Source organism: Nymphalis io, chromosome 7, assembly GCF_905147045.1.
Source record: "Nymphalis io chromosome 7, ilAglIoxx1.1, whole genome shotgun sequence".
Lineage (NCBI taxonomy): Eukaryota > Metazoa > Arthropoda > Insecta > Lepidoptera > Nymphalidae > Nymphalis > Nymphalis io.
Window position 1 is genome coordinate 5,950,779 of NC_065894.1, and position 16,098 is coordinate 5,966,876.

At 29.8% G+C, this 16,098-nt stretch overlaps 2 protein-coding genes across 2 annotated transcripts in view; one reads left to right on the plus strand and one right to left on the minus strand.

Annotated features, from left to right (window-relative positions):
* LOC126769740 (trypsin-4-like) overlaps nt 1-16,098 on the minus strand; it is a 112,460-nt gene that overhangs the window by 93,302 nt on the left and 3,060 nt on the right. The gene's annotated exons all lie outside the window — the stretch shown is intronic.
* LOC126769665 (semaphorin-2A) overlaps nt 1-16,098 on the plus strand; it is a 338,220-nt gene that overhangs the window by 21,198 nt on the left and 300,924 nt on the right. Inside the window, exon 2 of the mRNA XM_050488552.1 lies at nt 783-814. The gene's annotated coding sequence lies outside the window, so the exon portion shown is untranslated. The remainder of the gene's footprint in view (nt 1-782; nt 815-16,098) is intronic.

Sequence of the window (16,098 nt, forward strand, 5' to 3'; positions counted from 1 at the left end):
TTTTAGAATTCGTTCATTGTTAAATCATTAAAATAAAAATATTGTTTGTTTAATTGTATGCATTGATAATATTCTTAGTAAAATGACAATTTTGATACATTCAAATATTTGTTTGTCGGTTTTTTTTATGTAAAAGACTTACGTGGTATTTAAATAAAATCAATTTAATGAAGTTGAAGATTGAGGGGTTAAATACTCCCTTAAAATTATAAATTTGCATAATCTTTTCAAAGAGTGCCTCTACTAATAAAACGAAGGTCGTCGCAAATTTAAATTTTGCATATCTTATAATTTAAGTCAATCAGTATATAGCCTGTTATAAAATAAATTAATGTTATTTTGTTTACACAGATTTTGTGAAGAGTGCATACGTTTTCAGTTCAGTAAGTTCAAGTACTTTGTCTAGGTTATTTCAAATTTAAATATATGTATTGTGTAACATAAGATGGTCAGTCTTGCGAAAAAAATCAAAGGGGCCGAAACGTTTTCATCATTTTTATCCAGGAACACCTTCTGTTGGAACTTTATGAATATTTCAGACGGATCAATTATTAAAATGATTTACTACTCCCAAACTCGTATAAGCGAAACGGCTGTATGCGGAGGTTGTATTTACGAAATAAAAAAGTGTAGGATATTTTTTTTAACCTATACTCTCGAAGAAACATTATACAAGCTGTGAATAATTAATGTTGCGATTGCTGAATGATACTTACTTCGTTAAATGTAACTGAAAACTGAGTACATTATAATATTTTACTAAATCGCGTTCTTCTTTTCAGGTACCTGTGAAATATGAATGTAACACGTGAAGGTAAGTTCTAAGTCTATTTTATTATAATACTTTCATTCTTATATATTATGTTAGCAATGCACATAAGTTATTAAAACAAATTAGTAAAACAACTAAAGTCACAAGCACCAATGTTTATTTAAAAGTATTAATATTTTAATAAACCTCTGATTTATTTTTCTTATATCACTTACCTATTTTTCCTTTATCGCAAAACACGATTAACGAAGGACCTTCAAAGGGTCTAGCGGCAAATAGGTTTAGGAGTTGTCTTATTGCTAGTTCAAACCGGCGACCAGAGACCAGATCTGAAGCTGAACAAAAATTCAACTAATTGCCAAAGCTATTGACTTTTTGGTAAAAATGTATCAAATGTATACGCATATATTGCTGATTAACAATTTATAATTGACGTCAATCGATAGTAGTATGTCCGCAATATATAACGATTAGAGATGTGACAGCGCGTTTTAAATTCTTCATGCTTAATATGTGTATGTAATATAATCATACGATAGAAAACCATAATTACTACAGAAATTAATATTACATGAAACAATGAAGTTTTATTTAATAAAACATAAGCATATAATTTTGATTCAATACAGCGAGTCATAAAATATTTAGTAATTAACTTTATACCGCACATATTCACTTAGTCCATTTTATAATACACTATGACCTATATAGCCTAATGACTTTATTGTCACTAATAACATAAAACAATTTCGCCATTTGGGTCATGAAAACTAATATTGATATATACACTTTTATAGGCAATATACAATTTTATAGGCCTTGCTTAGTATATTCACACACATATTGAATACAAACAAGTAATTACATGGTGTCACAGCCATTGCTGGCAAGGCAGGCTTTCAAATTATACTTATTAAAGCATAATTGATAATAAGTAGCTTTCAGGAAATTACATAGAAATGTTTTAGTTAATTTCTTATCATTCTTTGTTGATACTATGGATTCAAAATATTCTTTATTCAACACTTATAAGAACTCATGGGTCATGTCACAATATTAAAGCCTTACTAATATTATATATGCAAAAGTGTTTATGTATTTGTTTGTTACACTTTCGAGTCTTAAGTACTTAACCGATCATCATGACATTTCGCATACATTGTGTCAATATAAAGTATACATAGACAGGTACAGAAAAGGATACCTAACACTTCAACAAGTGTAACATTCAGTTTTTTTGTGACTATCAATCCAGTTTTATATAAATGGTAAAGGTGGCTTTTCTATTGGCTCAGCGTCTTCGCGAAGCAATATTGTTTTTTTTTTTAATTAATATTTGGTGTTTATGCAAATATAGCAAACACGTCATCCTCACGTGAATTTAATATGTAAACAACGAAAATTGAACGGGACACATATTTACGGTTGAAGACATTTATTTTCTCAAAAGATTTACATTTAAATCTTTTACAGAGAAAATTACAGAACAATTAGAAAACAAAATAATTAAATCGAATATGCGTATATAATAAAAACAGTGAATGTTACAATAACCTAATAATAACATAATAATATTGGTACAGTGCAAGCAAGTACGAGTAGTTTGTGACGTGAAGTAGGGTGGTCCAGTGAAAAGAAAATATAAAAAATAAATAAATATAATGCGTATACAAAGCAATGACAAGGGCGGTGACACATTAGACTCATCTGATGTTTTTAGATTTTATATTTTTAAATTTTGGTGTGCGATTGTTCATTATATAGACAGGCAATGCACAATTTATAATGTGTGTATTTATTTACGATATTGCTTATAAATATACATATATATAAATAACTAATTTAATATTAAATGATTATTGTCATATGTAAAATGTATAATTGATTATAATAAGTGTACATTAACAGTATTCTCTGGTACATTATTATTATCTTAGTATACATACATAGTTGAGTAGTAGTTTTAGTAGTTATTTTACATAATATATATCCATAAGTAATGTTATTTTAAGTTAGGAGTAGTGTAGTGTTATTAGGTATTATATTATATTAGTTACAACTTTATTTATTTAGATTAGTTTTGTATCCTTATAAATTGTTATAGTAGGTGTTAAGTAGTTGTATTTAAATAGTCTTTATGAGTTTATTTTGTGTTGTTTGTAATTTTTACTACTTTTGTAGATTGGTTTTGACTGCAGAACCCCAAACTTCAATTAGATACTCCAAATGTGGTTTAGCTAACGAAATTTAAATAGTATAACATACACTTTTCGGAAGGCATCGTATTATACCTCGCACAGCACCGGTTCTTGAGAGAAGTTTTTTTTACGTGTTTTGTCAATATGACATTTCCACGTAACGTATTTAAATTCACTATGTGCCATGTGTGTGCAAATGAAGCAAATATAATCAAGTAAATCTTCTACACATTGCTATGTTAGAGAAAGTACACATATTATTTGATATTATTTACTCTAGTCCGTATGACTTTTTAAAGTATAGAAATTAAATAAATAAATAATATTAGTCTCGAGACTTTTCCTGACTTTTTTTCTATTATAATATATTAGTAGTATTGTATAATTTATTATATTATTAGTTTTATATTCGAAATAAAAATAAATAATTAAAGAATGAAACTAAAGGAATACTTGAATGTTAGTGTGGTTGTATATGTTTCTTTCGCCTGGCATATGTTAAGAATCAAAATTAATTTCATACATTACTTGTTTGTATCCAATGAGGTCAGATGGGCAGTCGAGGCTACGTATGGATTAGAAAGGATAAAAGTGATAAAATTTTAATTAAAACATTTTTCAGTGTGTAAATTGGTATTTGTTACATAAATTTTTTCTCGTTTTCAAGTAACAACTATGTTCCAATTTTCTCGTCCAATCTAGAAATTTTAAAATGAATTCAAGTTATTTCATTCGATATACAACAACAAAACTACAACAATAATAAAAAAAGTCAAGCATTATTTTCAAGATATATATCATATCATAAGATGTTTACAATAATATACATATGTAATTAAATTATTATTGATAATGTTAATTATTTAATACTATTAAATTGAAAACCTTGTGTATTTTATTTAAATAGTAAATTTACGTAGTATCTAAGCATTGCTTGAACAAGTATTCAATCCTTGTAGCGATTGTGTTCCCTCGTCCGTGCCATACGATAAACGATGAAAAGACCTACGCCGGACACTCTATTCATGTATATCATTGAGTGCCTGAGAGGTAACCGTGTAGAAAACCGGAGAAAATGCGAACGACACAATGAGATGTGATTCAAGAAAGTTAGTTCTTATCACGTGGACTTAGAGGTGACATTGCATTAAACTTTAAATATGTATCTAATGGTGTACACGTTTTTACTTCTATGCATAGGTATAGTAAGCAGAGATTTGTGCATTGCGGATGATTTTAGCTTATATGTTCAGAAATTTACTTTTAGGTAAAAGTCACAGCTTTTTCCTGGTTACAGGTAGTTTAAGACTAAAGAGAATAGAACGTTTGAAAAGATTATGTTAAGAATGTATTTCCCAAAATATCATATATTTAAATATCGTAATAAAAATGTCCATGGTTTTATGTACTTGGAATAATTAATAGTGTCAAAGAAAGACTTAAAATAAATTCGTACCTCGAAATAAAATTAGGAGTATCCAATACATCAATTTAAATAAAACTAAAAAAAAATATTAACCCTTTCCCTCATTTTCTCATCATGTTATTACATATTTCGAAATCGCTATGCCATTTAAATGAATTAAAAAAGGATAATATTTTTATTTAATATAAATACTACACGACAAGTAATTTAGTATTATTAAAAAAAATATATCGAATAAAAACGTCTCGCATGAAATAAATCCTGTGTATCTCCGATGCTCCCCTTAAAATAATATACCTTTTTGTACATCCGCAATTTTACGCAATTGTCCGAACTCCCTCGTCCGTGGCGTGATAAAACGCTGAAAAGATGATTTATATAACTGGACGGACAACGGTCCTGTATTACCAGATACGAAAGAGAATAGACTTTGTATCAATGTTTATTTGCCTTTTTAACGAAAAGAGCTGATATTTATCACTTGTGGCGAAGTAAACAGGATTCTTTTATCTTTAACATTGCTTTAAATACGACTCTTTTAAAATACATTAGTGGGAAACATTTTCCATGTTCCGCACCAGTGCACTAAACCGTAAAAGCACATAATTTCATAATAATGGACGCATTTATAGTTTGTAAATATTGGTATAATTACTTTCCTTTTTTTGAAGTAGTTTCAAGTAAGAGCCGAGATGGCCTAGTGGTTAGAACGCGTGAATCTTAACCGATGATCTTAGGCTCAAACCCGGGCAAGGACACCTGAATTTTCATGTCAATTTGAAATTATGCCACATGTTTATTTCTAACAACCCGCATTGAAGCAGCGTAATGGAATAAACTCCAAACTGTCTTCACAAAAGGAAAGGAGGCCTTAGCCCAGCAGTGGGTCATTAACAGGCTGTTACTTCGAGTAATCGTTATAAACACACGACTTCCGTAAACATAAATTCTTTTTGTGATAGTAAAATATATATTTTAAGTAAATTATATTTTAAAAGAAATGAGTCATTTTTTTTTAAATGAATCATCACCGTAAAATATAAAATTTAAAAACAATTAAACGAGTATCAACAAGATACGCACGGATCCAGCAATATCTTAAAATATTTTCCTTTGCCATTGTACAAACTTTTATTAGTTTTAAAATAAGTTGCTAAAAGGGGAATCTTTGTCTTAGATTACCTTTCTATTCCGAAATAGCTTATAAATTAAAGCGAGAAATTTCAATATAAAATTTTATTTTTTTTAATTATTCAATACTTTTATATTATTATAAAATGAGACAGAAGATTCAAACCGAGAACCGTTGAAATTTTATGTTTCATTTGTGTTTATAAAATTCACCTGGTATCATCTGGTTCATATGGTCGTCATGTTCAATGGTAAAGGAAAAAAATCTGCCACATGTATTTTTACACGACATTCCAAAAAAGGAGTGTAATGTTTTCATAATGTATGTATGTGTGACTCACATACATACTAGTACATACAGGAATCCCTTATATATAGTCATCTTTAATCCACTATAAATTTTAAATACCTGAACAAATTTGGATAACGACTGATCGACACTGGCTCTTTTTTGTTCATGTTCATAATTCGTTATTTTATTTATATTTTATATTAACTAAAAATATTTATTTGATAATAGAAGACAAATGTACGCTAAGAAATAAAAACAAAAAAATATGCACAAATATACTAAAAGGCACTTTTAGTAACCGACATTATCGACCGACAGTATATCGCGATAAATTCAAAAATTTCTGCGGTATTTTATTAAGGAATCAAATACCTTGCTCAGGAAGGATGCATTGACTTTGTGGAGTATGAAATTCTTAAGATTGTCCCAAGTATGGCTATATGACTTCGCCAGAAATTTAAGCATATATTTAAGAATTACTTTTATTTTTATAGAATAGGTAGGCGGACGAGCGTATGGGCCACCCGAGGGTTTGTAAGAAATGTTAACCATCGCTTACATCGCCACTGCGTCACCAACCTTGGAAAATAAGATTTTATATCCCTTGTAATTACATTGGCTCACTTATCTTTCAAACCGGAATACAACAATACCAAATACTGCTGTTTTTCGGTAGAATATCTGATGAGTGGGTGGTACCTACCCAGACGAGCTTGCGCAAAGCCCTACCACCAATAAATTTGTGTATATTGATGTCTTCTTTATTTCTTGTTGTCGATCGAATTTTCTGTTTTTATTATTATGAATACTTTTATACATAAATGTTGACAAGAGTTACTTACTTAAAATTAGGAAAATCTGGCAGGTGTTGTTCTGCCTGTTTGTATTGTCGACTGATATACTCGCATCCGTTTTACATATTATTATATTATATAGTCTTATCCCTACTATTAATATAGTTTATCCCTACAAAAAATGGCTCAATCCTCGTCTCAATTTTTAACAAATATATCAAGTAAATAACAAAATAATATTCATTTACTCATTTTAAATTTGTGTTCGTAAGTTTCATATTATTTTTGATTATGTCACAATATTACGTATGTGTAAAAAATAATAATGAATTAATATAGTTATATTTCAACAGTGTAAAATGTTTTCCTCATAAATTATTTCACACTCGGGCAGTTGTAGACTCATTAAAATACATCCATTATAAAAGTTTTCAAATGGAAATTAAAAATTAGTTTTGATGAAGTGTTTCAACGAGTCAGCATTGCAGCGATGCAGTGAATTAATGCATTTATAATACTGACAATCAAATTATACAACCCTTTTGAACGTTATACAATATTAATTCGTATTTGTTATGTGATTATACAAATTAAATTCTATTATTCGAACAAATTACAGTCAAAACACAATAATTACATTGTTCAAGTTTAAAAGAGCTTTAAGTTGTGACTAAATTAGTTAATTATTTATTATAATTGTTTACAATTTATGATTATAAATTAAAACTTACGTGTCAATGTTAATATAAAAAATACGACACAAAAGAACGAGTATTAGTTGGCAATTATTTCAAGTATTTGAAATTAATCATTTTCCCTGGCGGACATGGAATTCATATTACTATGCGATCGGAATAAAACTTTACCTGTCTTCTCTAACTATGTATGCTGGCAGAGTCTAGCTAGACGACGATCGTTCGAAGAGTTGTGGTTTAAATATAGAATTAATATACTTACACTTACCTATGTTTAACCATAAAATAATAAATATCCTAGGTAGTTAGGCTAAGGCCTCCGATCTCTTTAAAAAGAAGAAGAAGATGAGTTTTGGAGCTATGACACTGCGCCAAAATAATAAGTGATTACTTTTATTACGATTAAATACATTATATAAAATTTAAAAAAAAGATATATATATATATATATATATATATATATAATAACTTACGTGACTTATATAATGAAAGTCATATAAACTATGTAGTAAATATATATTAGTTAGTTAAATATTATTTATTTGTTACATTTTTCTATAATTTATAATTATTTTAGTGCATAAAAAGCTAATTCGTATTTTTTTCTAAAAGAAATAAAATTCTAAAAGATCGTACAAAAGTAACATTTAAGGTTAGCGTGACTTTATAATGGGAAGCTTGACACTAATATTCAGTGACCCGAGGGCTAGGTTGTTTAAAATTTAAAAACTAGCTGCTTCCCGTTATGTCGTCTATTATTTTACTTATGACTAAGTATGGATCTACTAAAAATTAAGTTTAGTAATTGATTTTGTGAACATATATTTATTATTTACAATTATAAACCACCAACCCGCATTCTGGAGTTTCGTGGTGGTATAAACTCCAAAACTGCCTCAAAAGGAAAGGAGCTATTAGCGCATCACTTTGTATACAAAATTGATGTTCAATTAAATAATTAATATATTTAAAAAAAAGATTGTATATACAAAAATATACATATTTTATATTCGAAGAAATTCATTGATTTAAAAAAATAATATTCCTATAATAATATAACATTACAAGATAGGTTGTGAATAATATAATTATCGTATCTTCTGTTTGATTGTTGAGATAAATGAGGACACGCCTTAAGAACTTTCCCTCGGATTTCTCTGGGGGACTGTCTATAAATATTGAAGTCTACGTCAGCGGTCCTCCAGTGTTACAAAAATATCTTAAGATTAAACTTTCTACATAAGACATCACCACGTTGACTCATTCGCAATTGAAACTTTATCAAAGAAACATATTTAAAGAAGAAATAAAAGTTTTACGAGCTTGGTATTACAAAGAGAAAACACAATTACTTGTTGTTACGGTAAAGATCTTGTCATTCTTGGAATATTACGAAGATGAATTCGTATTTGAAGATATTGTTTAAGTTTAATATCTAATTGGGATTAATAATAAAAATAATTATGTACACGTATTAAGATCATACAGAGATTTTGATGGAGATTAGATAGACTCAAATGGTTACAGTTAAAGGAATTCTAAATCTATTATTAAATCTTCATCAATAGCTGTTTAAAGTTTTACGTCAAAAAATAAAATTTTAGATATTCATAGATATGTATAATTATTTAATATATTTTTACTCAAAATCTCGTGTGAAGTATATGGTATTGTTTAATTTAATAAAATAAATATCGGTACAAGGTAACAGAGAAAATATATTATTATATTAAAGAGTTTTTCAGTATTAATTATTTTATTTTATCTCGCATTAATATTGCATAATATGTGCGTGTCTTATATATGTCTTGTGACACTATGTTTTATTTGCAGACTAGAAGTTTTTAATTAATTTAATTTAATTGAATACGACGTAATATAATGTTAAAGCAGTGTATTTTACTGCAACATGGGATATATTTGTTCCTATTCATCAATACTTTTAAAAATTCAATATTTAAAAACCATTAATTGATTTATTTATTTCAGCGTTATATTTTTGTATAATGATGAATAGTTATAAAATAATGCCAAACAGTTTACACAAAATAAAAATCTTACTACATATTAGACTACCTAAATATATTATTTATATAAAAGAGACATTTATATTTATTTATATCGTGTCGTATTGCCGTTCCATCTAATTATGAGAGTTGGGGAATAGAGAGTGCAGACAGTTGTGCACTATAATATGTCCTGCGTAGCTGGCTAATCTCTCTTGAGATTGGCGTAGCCAAAATCTGTCCGGAGGACATTATTATTATTATTATTATACAAAAATATAAAATCGTGTGTGTGTGTTATTGGGTTAATTAGAGTGTAAGTATGATTTTAGTATCTGTACGTAATCTTTATTTCGCTTGATGCAATTTTACCGTCTCATTTTTAACAATTGTAATAAACTATATAGTAGGTATGTATGTAGTATGCAGATACAAGCGAGACGTAAAATAATAAAAAATTTGTGGATGAAACGTTAGCTTTAAATTTTTAAAAGATGGATTCAAAGAGGCATTGAGTGAAAATTTTGCAAGTAAGCATGACTAATGCTTAATTTTTAATTCCTACGTACGTGAGTACCTTACATGCTATCTTTTTTCCATCAAAATTCAGTCGGTAAATAAAAAAAGGAAAAAAACAATAGAAAGTCGAACTTACGTAATGAATTTATTACATCGTGAGAAATAAATGATAGGCAATTGACATTGTCGACGCCCTATAGGAGGCCAATATTTCGCAAACTTTTTTACGCTTTTATAGACGAAAATTGAGGGATAGCTGAAGTTTTTTTTTTGTAGGGAAAAATAAATATATTTTACCGAAAATATGATAAAATTCGTGTTTTGTTGTAATTTTCGTTATTGAAGCGTCATCTGGTGTAGTGACAGATAAACTTTCATCCTCATGCTGAGATTCGGCTTCCTTAAGTTGTTATGGTCATAAAAATATGTGTATCGTCTTTCCTTATATGACACCCTATAGATTCAGCCCCGGTTGTTACAACAAACATCTCTTTATATTTTTCACAGATAAGAAAAACAAAAGGCTTAAGAGTCAATTCTAATAGATTTATGAAGACATTTTATGTATATTCAGCCTTTTGCCGTCCACTGCTGGACGAAAACGTCCCCCATAGTTAATAAGACATTATATAATATATACATAATGTAAAAATGTTATATATTTGTCTAGTGTTCTATTTTCTGTTGATTTAGTATTATACATTAACATTTTAAGTTTAAGGTCATAGTGTCATGTGTGCTTTCGTGCTTTCCGAGGAACGGGAGTGTACACTTTGGCAAATTCGAGACTCTGGGCTGCGACTCAGATTCTTTGACAAAAAAACCCTTGAATGGGTTACTCGGGTTATGATTCTAAGCCCTCGGGTTCGCAAGTTTTATGAGTTAGTCACTAGACCATCGAGGCAAACAGATAAATTATATATAACTAGTACATGCAAATATTAAAAATTTAGCTAATCATGTCAAATGTCAACATTTTCCCTTAACTGATTTCGAGAAGCGTAATAAAGATAATCTCAAATGAACTTAGGCAAGAGTATAATACCTAAGCTAAGCAAGACTGAGCGCTTAAGCACATTAGGCTTCTACATTAACTCTCATTTCAACAATGAGGACAGCGAAATTAATGCTGAGGTAACACTGTGTCTTAGTAGGCTTCATAATAGACGAGATACTAATAGCAGTTATAACTCAAATTCCTAAGAACCATTTTTGCGAACAATAAAATAGACGACCCACGATAATGTAAAAAGTGGATAGCGTTATTTTAGATTGCTCTGTTTGTTTACAATTACAAAAGTTAATACATCATTTTATTTATAATTTTCTTACAGGCGTTTTTTATTTCATTAACTATAAAAGTTGATAGTTTTTTAAATAAATGAAAAAATATACTATTTGTGTAGTTACGTACCTTGTATAGTCTTGTTTTTTTATATAAGCGTTTGATTACAACGCGCTATGTAAAAATATATCGAAAGGCCACTACATACTTTGTTCATGTTAACGTTGGATTGGAGATAAAGTTGACGGCCCCCTGGAAACCCATTCATTGCCTCGAATAAAAGTATATTATTTGATGAACCCGCATTTTATTAAAATATATCCACTAGTTCTCAATCAAAAGTGGCCGTTATGATTAAATTATTTTAATATTATACACAATGAATACAAAATAAGATGAAAGAAATAATATTCATACATTTTCTATAGTACTTGACTTGGTAACGGAATAAGATAGTAATTTATGTTAAATGGAAAGTTACAAAAGTATGCAATCTTCCGTTGCAATCTCGATTGTAGATCAATGTTCAATAGATACCCTCTTTAATTTATTACCGAAGCGTTGAAGGGCGGTGACTTACAGCTTCCTTTAGCACGCTTGCGTCAATTTACATGTTAGGGACGTTTGATCGATCTATCAACTTTGCTTTTTACGTCACAATCAAACTTTTTTATTACATTACAAATGTTTTTTTTTATGTTATCCAGCCTTTTTATCATTTTTTTTAAATATTTATCTTTCCATTAAAATAAAGCATTTATAATATTTACAACTCATTTATTTTTTGGTTAATAGGTTTTAGTTTTCTGACGAATATTACTTTATACAGAAGCGTGTTGAAATACCAAAGCTGTCAAAATGGGCATCAAAAGAGCTGCAATCCATATAATACGCGTATTTAAAATTTTCACGTTCATTTAAAAAATATTTGAGCTGTAAAAAATCGTTAGCATTCAAATATTTGTCACTAATCAATCGTACTCTGATGTAGTGGAAAACAAAAAAAAAGGCTGTAAATTACACTGGCTTGAACACATAGGATCAAAGTCAAAATAAGTTTATAGAGTTTTAATGTTCGCAATCGGCTTGCGTGCTTGCACCAATTTGTGCTGGGGCCTTATCACAGAAGCTAATGTTCAGTGTAATACCGCTTCCGACATGAAAACTGCTCTGAACATATTGTTCTTAAAGGACGTTTTAAATAATACATAAATAATATACGAGATTTATTTTATTAGCTTTATTGATATTTCGCCTATTGGAAATAAATGTGTGCAAATTAACACGCTATGGTAAAATACGAGAAAGTTTTTGTAAGATTTGTCTTAACAATTTGCGTCTATACGTAAACGTAAATTCTTAAGGCATATGATTATGTTGGTAAATCTCATTTTCATTATGAATATACACTGCCATTTGAATTGTATAAACAATAGAGTAACATTTTACATACCCGTACATGAACGGATACGAAAGCTTGTTATTCATGCGCAATAACAAATAATGCACGAATTGTGCGTTCATATTTTTTCCTTTAATCCAACGCGATGTTCGTGCCAGCAATAATATTCAAAGAGCCATATTTTAGAGTTAGCAGGTGCGCGAATCAGAAATAGTCCCGTCAGCAAACAGTACATGGGCCATTATTATAGTTGCGTAGCTCGCGTTAGTTTTCGAGTATAGCCATCTTGACATATCGATGTGGGGCACGAAGAAGCGGTTTTTCATTGATTCAGTGGCACATCTGGCGACAAAACGCTTCGGGCTTTCCATTCTGATGACCTGACTTGACATTTTTATTGCTTGCCATATTTCCTGCGGCCTCCAAGGCGTTCCCTGCTCATAGAAGGTGCCGTGAAATATCGTAGCGAGCTGGGACACGGCATTATAATAAAGATGTTACATTCGTATGTTTGAAAGCATTTTTGGTATTATCGACGTATTCTTTAAATGTAAACTTATAAGTTTAATAAATATAAATAAAATTACTTTTTATTGACTATCAAAATAAGTAAATGCTATTTTTTAATTTCTATATTTCCAGAGCAACTATGCCTTTCTTTGCTATTTTGACCAACGTTTCGACTTAACTGTACATATCGTGGTCACGAGGTCACGTGGTCACAGACAAAAGTATACTTCTGGTCAAAGATATGAATATTGTAGAACAAATGACGATGTACTACTGAACTTGTTTGGATGTAAATCTGACCTTTTTGCAAGATTCTCATATTCGTTGAGCAATTTATCTTTTTTACTAAACTATATTTATATTACAAAAACATATTATTAATGCGAATGGACGAGGCTAAGTAAGTTTATTCTAAGTATATAAATAATCCATAATTCCAAGTAAGGATGCTTTGTGGATAGTATTATTCATTTTAATCATATGATAGCAAAAGATAGATCTTAAATACGACCTTGATTTCCAATTACTCATCATTTCAAATACTTCATATACTAATATATAAAGTAATAGTGTTTCTTTGTTTAAATGCTAGGCTGAGGATCTACAAATCCAATTTAAATTGCCCAGAGCATCGAATGATGAAAAATGCTCTGAATCATATAATAAATGTAAAAAAATCTAAAATATAGTGGATTATGTAATTAAAATGAAGCGTTCTTAATTGTATACAAAGTAAATGCTGTTAAGTGATAGACTCTATTTTTCGTTTGGTTCGTTTATTTGGCGCAAATCTGCTCAAGTGTTAACTTCAAAATCATTTTTATTATTTTAAGCCATATAGTAATTGGTATATACAATTCTTACGAAGTTATTACAGATGAATATACCGAAAGTAAATATAGTGTAACTAAAAATTTATAAATATTTATAACAAAGTAATTTAATTATAATTCTTAATTTAATTGAAATTCTTTAAAATGTTGATGATGTCCTCCTGATTGATTTCGGCCCCAGCGGCCAACCTTAAGACAGATAAGCCATCAGCGCAGGACAGGTACTATCTATTCCCTCACTGTCATAATCCGATGGGATGGCAAGCCAACACGAGTATTAAGAGTCTAGAAGCAGGACTTGGTCCTGCTTCTAGACTCTTAATGCCTTTACGTGCTTTCCGAGGCATTGGAGTGCAAACACTTACAACTACCAGACTACGGACTACTACCGCGAGTTTTTAGACAGAAAATCCTATTAACTTTTTATCGGCCCGACCTGAGGTTTGAACCCTGAACCTCGGGATTGCGGCCTTATATCTAGCCACAAGACTAACGAGGCACGATTTGTTGAACCCATGTGTACCCATGTAAAATAATAATTTTCACTGAAGAGCACGAGATCAGTTCTAAATAAAAATTAAATACATTATAATTGATGCTTGCTTGCCCGCGATCTTCTACAATTGATGTGAATCATTGGGCCTAAGAATTTGAATACATAAGTAATGGAAAAGACTTATGTGGGATTTACCACTGTTACCGAGAGTCACGTCTTAATTTTATCTCAATTGCAAATGATATCGCAAGCGTATTATTCGCTTTGAATGATAATGATATTAATACAGATTATTTCACTAATAGGAAGAAAAATACACGAGAACGATCACTGGGGTCGAGATTACGATGAAATACATTTTAAAAACAATTAACAACAGTGGGATTCTTATGTTACTCATTTCCTATTATTTACAACAAAACACAAGAACCATGAACACAATGCAATATAAAATTACTCAAATCCTTATCATGGTATATTTATTACTAAGTTCCGTAGACTGTCAAAGTAAATTTCAAACATAATTGGCGTACTGTTTTAAACATTAAAAGCATCCAACTCGATTTTCTCTTACAATAAAAATATGAATTCAACATCAGGAGGAACTAATTCAAAGTTTGTCCTCTGTTTCGACAGAAGAAAAGTTTCAGTAAACAACTGTCAAACTACGCTACGGGTGCTCTTAGAACAAAACACAATTTGTCATGATTGATCAAAGAACTTGGACAAAACAAAGACGTCGTATAAACAATAACAACGTTTTTGTTTTTGTAAAATTTTATACTTTTAATTTTGTTTTAGCGGTTTTTAAAAAGTTTTTAAGCAACATTTGGTCGTTCGGCTCGTTCGTATATTCGTATATTATCTATTTAGAATTGCTATATCCGACCTTGTCATGCATAGAGTAGTTCAAGAATAGTTTAGGAGTAAAAGAAAACAAATCTGCAATACTGTAAAAAAAAATTTTTTTTTGAATTATTTTCGTATTATATTTTTGAAAGAGTTAGCAGGATTTTTAATATAATCGGTTTCGGGAATAAACAGCGCGATAAATATTTATGAGCGTAGCAAGCTTTCTTGTCATAGGCCTTGAGAGCCTGATGGATTGCGTGTCAGGCGCCTTGCTTTACTTATTAAACAAAAGTACTTTATTTGCGACTACATGTTCACGTAATTTTGCTACTACTACCTAAATTAATAATATATATTTCTTAATATTTTTTAGAGACTAAGACATCTTTTGAGTCACGAGTGTTCTACATAGATTAACGAGAATATTTATAGTTATAAGATTATCTAAATTATTTGTAAGACTATTTATAATTCTTGTTTTTGTAAAGTGAAAGTCTCAATGTTGTCTGAAATTTAGCTTCCTATTTGGAATAAACAAAATTTCCTCGGTGTTACCAGTGCGCACTGATTTCCGGTAAGATTGGGAATTCCGTCGATTTCAGTAGCACGCGGCGCGGAGCGGAAACTCCTAAATCTAGGAATTTTTCCCTCGGAAATACCGGTGCCAAGATATAGTTGGGGATATTTTTGGCACATTCATCTCGTGACCTGCTGTGTTGTAATGAGAGTTAAATGCTTAACATCGGCTATATCCGTAGTAGGAACGATGTCGGACTGTATATTGATTTCATACCGGCTCGTGCCAAAAAATGCTTTTTATGTGCCATTTTATTACATTTATTTTATTTTATCAGCCAAGCCGTTAAAATTTTTAAATTAATTGCATG